Source organism: Galeopterus variegatus, unplaced genomic scaffold, assembly GCF_000696425.1.
Source record: "Galeopterus variegatus unplaced genomic scaffold, G_variegatus-3.0.2 Scaffold1692, whole genome shotgun sequence".
Classification (NCBI taxonomy): Eukaryota; Metazoa; Chordata; class Mammalia; order Dermoptera; family Cynocephalidae; genus Galeopterus; species Galeopterus variegatus.
Window position 1 is genome coordinate 63,028 of NW_007727803.1, and position 7,449 is coordinate 70,476.

General features: G+C 35.6%; 1 long non-coding RNA gene across 1 annotated transcript in view; it reads left to right on the plus strand.

The window, feature by feature from the left end:
* Positions 1–4,604: 4,604 nt before the first annotated feature.
* The window catches only part of LOC103595146, a 7,780-nt gene continuing 4,935 nt past the window's right edge, over positions 4,605–7,449 (plus strand). Inside the window, exon 1 of the long non-coding RNA XR_550916.1 lies at positions 4,605–4,851. This is a non-coding gene — a long non-coding RNA (uncharacterized LOC103595146). The remainder of the gene's footprint in view (positions 4,852–7,449) is intronic.

The window sequence follows — 7,449 nt, forward strand, 5'->3', positions numbered from 1 at the left end:
AATTCTGAGTAAAAAGTAACTTAAATGACATCATGCAAAAAGAAACATTAAACTAGGTAGGCTGGAGTAAAGAGGAAAATTTTGGAGATGGGATACATTTAATGGGCTACTTTAATAGGATGGGTAAGTGAAATTAAAATGAAGTAGTGGCATGCCAAACAAAGTACAAACATAGAATCTATAGGTCTTGATAATTGACTAGATATGGGGGAAGAGAAGGATATGTTGGATTAAGTTCTCACCTGGGCAAGTGAAAGAATAGTGCTACCATTAGCAGAAATATGTAAGGCAGGGGGAGAGGCAAGTTCTGGGAGAAGAGAGCATGTTTAAATTAGTTCCTATCAAGGGACTGAAACGTTAAAACAATCTGGAAATGATGGAATGTTTAGGAAGATGGCAGGTAAATATCTAATTTCCTGCAGTCATTTATGGATTCATGAGGTTGTGAGAAAAATAATTGCAAGTATGTTCTTCATTTGAAATTAGCATATAGAAATCGGACTTTAGAACTGATAGATTTGCTTTGGTAAATCTCTTCAAAACAATAGCCTTGCCAATGCTAGAATTTAAATAAATTTCTATAACTAAGAACAGAAATCCCTATTTTCATATTAACAATTCACTTCTCCAACTCATATGTCACAGTTCCAGAATTACAAGTTGAACGAGTACACAATTAACCCCCCACCCCCCCAAAAAAATCCCAAAGTAATTTTATAGTTTTGACTTCCTGAGTTTGGAATGACCATTCTAAAGTGACATGAAAATTCTTATTCCTCAAAAGTAGTCTATTAAGTAGACGTTTATCCTCTTCCTTTGTGAAATGTCAATCACAAAATGACAGGCATATTTTTATCATTGCTCAAGTACCACTGAAACTGCACTGTCATAGAAACAGATGCACTTCTCTAATTATAGAGACAATGTCTTGCTTATAGGCAAACCTAGTTTTCAAATTTACAGCTAGGTCCTTTTTATTAAGCAGGTTTCCTCGTGGCTAGAGTGGGATTAGCTGTGGTAAGTGTATTAGTTTTCTAGGGCTGCCATAACAAAATACCACAAACTGAATGGCTTAAACAACAAAAATTTGTCGTCTCAGTTTTGGAGGCCAGAAGTCCAAAAGCAAGGTGTCAGTAGGGTTGGTTCTTTCTGAGGGCTGTGAGGGTAGGATCTGTTCCGGGACTCTCTCTTGGGCGTGTAGATGGCTGTCTTCTCTCCATGTCTTTTCACCTCGTCTTCTTTCTGTGCACGTCTGTCTCTGGGTCCAAATTTCCACTTTTATAAAGACACCAGTTCTATTGGATTAGTGACCACTCTTACGGCCTCATTAACTTGATCACCTCTGTAAAGACCCTGTCTCCAGATAAGGTCATATTCTGAGGTACTTTGGGTTGGGACTCCAACATATCTTTTTTGTGGAACGAGGGAGATAAAATTCAACCCATAACAACACATTATGAAAAGATTGGTTCCTATGACCCAGGCATCCCTAGGTTTCACTATGACATAAAGAAAGGCTGATGAGTATCTTAACTGGGTAGAGTTAGCTGCTGAGTGCAAGTGATAGAACTCCTGGCTGGTAGGCTGGCACAGACAGCCCTTTCAAGAAGGAAAATTAATAATCACTTGAAAGATTATTTTTTGTTCACTGAGTCCTCTTTACTATTGGAATAAAGATATTCTGTACACACACACACACACACACACACACACACACACACACACACACACACACACACTCACTCACTCAAATATAGCCTGGATACATTGCAGTTGTCTTCCTGGTAATAAAAGCAATAACTTAGTTATGGAAAAACTTTCAAGAGATGTGTTTTCATTTTATTTACTTGTCATAATTCCTTCCTTCCCTCCCTTCCTTTCTTCTTCTCTCCATCTCTCTTTTCTCCCTCCCTCCCTCCTTCTCTCTCTTTCCTTCTTTCTTCTTAATTGCTACATGCAGGAAGACAGGAAAGGAAACATCTGAGATCTAAGCAATGTTTGGACAAAACTATAGAACTGGGATTTTGAGAAAACTGACTAGCACTAAGGCAAGATAATTTAGTGCTGATTTTGTATTAGAAAAATTTAAAATGCTGGTATATCTATTCATGCCTTATATTTCCTCATGCCTTAATACTTTTAACCTGAATACCTCACTCTCAATAACCTCTCTGCCCCCTTGCAGTCTGTTGCCAAACTTATATATTCTACTTCCTCAACATCTTATAGATTCAATATTTATATTCTTATATCTTCTACTTCCCCAATATCTCAAGAATTTCTTTTTTTCTTTCCATCCCTACTATAATTTTCTTTTTAAATCTCATTCTGTGGTGCATTTGAAATAGACAGTAGTTCACACACTTGAATGTGCAATGGCTTAGTTTCCTTTTTTTTTTTTTCCTCTATAGCCAAATTCAACTTAGCTCCTGAACCCCATTTACAATTTTGGCAGAAACACATTCTTATCACTTCAAGGTTAACTGAATTTTGTCATATATTCCTGACTAGAGTTAAGACTTTCTAGGTGAGGATCCCATGAAAGCCTCAACTGTGGTCTAGGCTCTGCTTACCTTGTTTCCTGTCTCATCTTCTGATGATCCATCCCTGTTTACATGGAGCCACACCAAACCCCTTGCAGTTCCCCAAAAAGTGTACTTGATGCTTTTCCTGCTTCTGCTTTCAATGATGTAGTTCTTTTGTTGGGTAAACCACATTCTCCTCTCTTCAACTTCTTCAATTCAAATAAATAAATAAAAGTCTATTCTATTTGAACTCTCTTTCAAAAAAGTGTGTTAAATGACTAGCCTCCAAAAGCCCTGTGGAAGTAAGGTCATTCCCATTCTAAAGATAGAGAAAAGACTCAAATGATTTACCTAGCACTATAAAATTGATAAATATATGAGTCATGAAAGTGGAATTGGAATTTCTGTTTCTCATTCCAAATTCTGTGTCTTACTCTGTGCTCACTTTATTTATTCATACAGCAAATATTTGTGGAACTCCTGATGTATATTAATCACTGGGATGCAGAGATGGTTTAAAAATTATCACAGTTCAGAAAAAAGGTGAGTCCATGGAGAGGTAAGTACAACACAAATTAAACAAGAATTAATGGCTGTGGAGTCAGAGGGCAGAGAAAAATGCTATGCTCTGGGCAGGCAGGAGAGTCCCCTTAGGGAACTAAGACTTAAGTTAGTCTTTGAATATAAGTAGGACATTCCTAAGCAGAATGAAAGGAAAACTGATACTGTCTTTATTTAAAATTTTGATATTTTGTTTATCACCTATTTCTTTACATTAATTTTTTAAATTAATTATGATTTAAAAAAATATTTTATTAAAATATTTGCTTTGATTACTGAGTTTTTTGCATCCCTTTAAACTTTGTGCCTGAAGCAAATACCTCACTCTTCTCACCCTAGTTCCTTCACTGGTAACAATCGTGGAACTGGAAAAGAAATAGCTTTCTAGTAAATGGTGAGCAATTTAGCCTTGTGGAGTGAAGGGTGTGAGTTTGTGCGTGTGGTGAGGAGGTGGAGACTGTCCAAACATGAGCTAGAGCTGGATTGAGAAGTGGCTGTGTAACAGGCTAAAATTTTTGGTTTTGATTTTTTTAAAGAATAATTAAGAGTCCTTTTTTTTAAAAATCAGGAGTGATATAATCAGATTTGATTTTTGGAAGATCCCTTTGTAGAGGACTGAGTGAATGGTAGCAAGACTTGAAGCAGGGCAATAGACTGAGAGTCAGTTTCATTAAACAAGATAAGAAATATTGAGAATCTAAATAAAAGCAATGTTGACTTAGAGTAATATAATCTTATAATTATTTTTAAAATGTTTCTCTTGCTGATTATAAAATTACTTTTTCTTCAAGGAATGCATGTTCGGCCAACAATTATTTTGAAGATGTTATCATCTGATCTTTTTCCTTTTAGTATTTTACTTGTCTCTAGTTAAACTGAAAAATAACTATAAAGCATAACTTTACACCTCTACCACATAGTGTCTTATCTGACAAACACTGCTTTCCTTGTTCTCAAAAAATCAACAAGCAGTAAACCTCAGAATTGATTTTGCTTAGCATGTCACCAACTAGTGAGGAGGAAAAAAAAAAAAAAAAGAAAAAGAAAGCAAAATAAGTGCAAAAAGCCTGAGCAATTGAAAGTAGACCCTAGTCATTTGAGAATTATCTCTCATAATACTTTACAAACTCTTTTCAACCCTAATAAGGAGAAAGCTCCTCTATTACATAAATGTTCAACTCATTCTACTGTAGTTTTTTCATTTGTTGACTTAGCAACAGCCTTTGACTCTTTGAAGGTTTTTTTTCTTTTAAAATTATAGCCCATAAGGAGTAAACATTGATTTATATAATGAAGCAAGCATCCTTGGAAGACAGTTTGTCCAAGCATGGGTCAACCAGGGTTATGTCATGTTTCATTACTTACATTGTGCTAATTTTGTGGGGGGAATTTCAGAGTAACTGTACTGGGGAGCTAAGATATTAAAATGATGAAGCTCAACTGAAGATGGCATTTAGTGTTCTCAGTCAGTTTGTATCATGTCATCAACAAGAGTCATAGCTAGAAAAGTACGAAGTTAAAAAGAATGGAGAAAAGCTAGTTTGTCCTGGAAAAATATGAATTACTTTGGGAGGGAGTAAGTAAATGTATTTTGGCAGTGACTCCTGGCCGACTTGTAGGATATTGTTTAATGGATTTTTCTGAGGGTTTTCCTAACAGGGCATCTTCATCATGATACTCAATGCCAAGTGCCTTATCTTGAAACTTATTATCTGCTCTTTCGGTGGACAGAGAAATAGGAGTTGAGAAGCCCATCTCTAGTTTGGTAAGTAGAACCTTCTCTAAGTAATTAGGAAAATGAATGTGAGGGCCGGCCCGTGGCTCACTCGGTAGAGTGCGGTGCTGATAACACCAAGGCCGCGGGTTCGGATCCCATATAGGGATGGCCGGTTTGCTCACTGGCTGAGCATGGTGCTGACAACACCAAGCCAAGGGTTGAGATCCCCTTACCGGTCATCTTTTAAAAAAAAAAAAAGAAAATGAATGTGTATCTATAGCAGATGTTAATTAGGGTTCTATCATCATCTTTTCTTTTCCTTCCTTCCCCTGTATTTTCATTCCTTTTCTATCCTTTCTACTAACTTGGCAACTTGTCTATCCCTAAAGTTTCAAACATCTCCAGATTGGTGACTCAATCCCTTCAACTCTTTCTGTACTTCAGAGATCTAGAGCTATACAGTCTTGTTTGCCTTCTGGACTTTTCCCTCAGGATAGCTCATTTTCTGTTTAACCGAATAGTGTACTATTTCAGATTGACCTGTTTTTGCAAATGGCACCACTATTAGCTTTGTCACCTGATTTAAGGCCTGTGAGTAACCTTTGTTTCTTTCCTCTTCTTTCTGCTATTTTCATCCTCTCCTTCTCTTTCATCCTCTATTTCCATTCTCATAGTCATCATGGTAGGTGACTCATTACCCTCTCCCCGATGGTCTTCCTTCTTTCAGTTCAGCATTTGTGCCCATTCCTTTAATCTCTAATTTATCCTGGGAATCCTGAAATATAAGATTGATTGTGTCACTCTTCTACTCAAAAATCATTGTCTGCTTCCTCCTATTTACTAATCACAGCCAAAAATTCCATAGCACTAAACTATCTTTATTTCATTGTGTTTAATATTTGTTTTATAAAATTTACATAGCATATAATTTCTTTTTTCTGGTATGCAGTTCTATGAGTTGTGAGAATCCATAGAATTATGTAACCATCACCGCCATCAGGGTACACAGGTTTTATCACCCCCAAATCTTTCCTCATGATAGTACCCTTGTAGTCAAACTCTTCTTCCATTACTGATCCTTGGCAATCACTAATCTTTCTTCTGTTTCTATAGTTTTGCTTTTTCCAGAACATGCCCTAAATGGAATTATACAGTATATAATATTTGGATGTGGATTCTTTCACTTAGCATAATGCATTTGAGATTCATCCTTGTAATTGAATATATCAGTAGTTCATTTCTTTTTATTGCTGAGTAGTATTCCATTGTATAGATCATCACAATTTTCTTATCCATTCATACATTGAAGGACATTTGAGTTATTTGTAACTTTGAAATTGTGGATAATACTACTACTATTGACATTCACATGCAGGTTTTTGTGTGAATATATGTTTCTAGAGTAAATACATAGGAGTGCAGTAAGCGCATGTTTAACTTCTTAAGAAACCGTCAAATTATTTTCTGGAGTGGTTATGCCATTTTACATTTTCAACAGCAATGTGTTAGAGTTCCAGCTATTCTGCATCCTTGCAAGCACTTGGTTTGAGTCCATGTGTAGTGATATTTCATTGCAACTTTAATTTGCATTTCCCTAATGACTAATAAGGTTGCATATATTTTCATGTAGTTGTGTGTCATTGATATATCTTTTTTGGTCAAGTGTTTGTTCAAATCTTTTGCTCATAGTTTATTTCTTTTCTTATTTTCGAGTTTTGAGAGTTTCTTTTATATTCTGTGTATAAGACCTTTGTCAGATGTGTGTTTTCTTTCTAGTCTATAGCTTATCCTTTCATTCTCTGAATATGTCTTTTATAGAACAAAATATTTAATTTTGATGAAGTCTAATTTATTAATTTTCCTTTTTATGGATTATGTATTTGGTGGCATAGTTCAGATTTCTTTGCCTCATGCAAATACGTGACTTTCTCCTTTGCTTTCTTCTACAATTTTTATAGTTTTACATTTTACATTTAGGTCTGTGATCAATTTGAGTTTTTTTTTTTTTTGGTATAAATTATGAGTATCAGTTAAGGTTAATTTTTTAAAAAAAATTTTTTCATATGTAAGTCCAGTTCTAGCATCTAGCACTTGTTCAATTGCTTTTGCACCATTGCCTACTATCAATTGACTATACTCGTGGTGATGTTCTTTTGAATTTTCTATTCTCCTCCATTGTTTTTTGTCCTTTCATTGATACTATGCTGTTTTGATCACTATAGCTTTATAGTAAGTCTGAAAAATCAGGTACTGTGAATTCTCCAAATTTGATCTTCTCTTGGTTTTAAATATTTTTGTCTATTCTAGTACCTTTACTTTCCTATATATTTACCAAACTTCTTTTGGGTTTTCGATTGGGATTACATTAAATCTACAGATCAATTTGGGGAGAATTGACATCTTAATAATATTTAGTCCTCAAATCCATGAACACTGTGTATCTCTCAGTATCTTTCGATTTTATCGATCTTTTCAAAGAACCATCTTTTGGTTCTATAAATGTTCTCTATTGTGCATCTCTTTTTTTTTTTTTTTTCTTTTTTCCGTGTCCGGCAACGGATCGCAACACTCAGTGTCGCCCCCGTACCGGACCGGGACCGGCAACGGGATCGCAACCCTTGGAGTTGCCCCCGAGCCTCCCTCGGC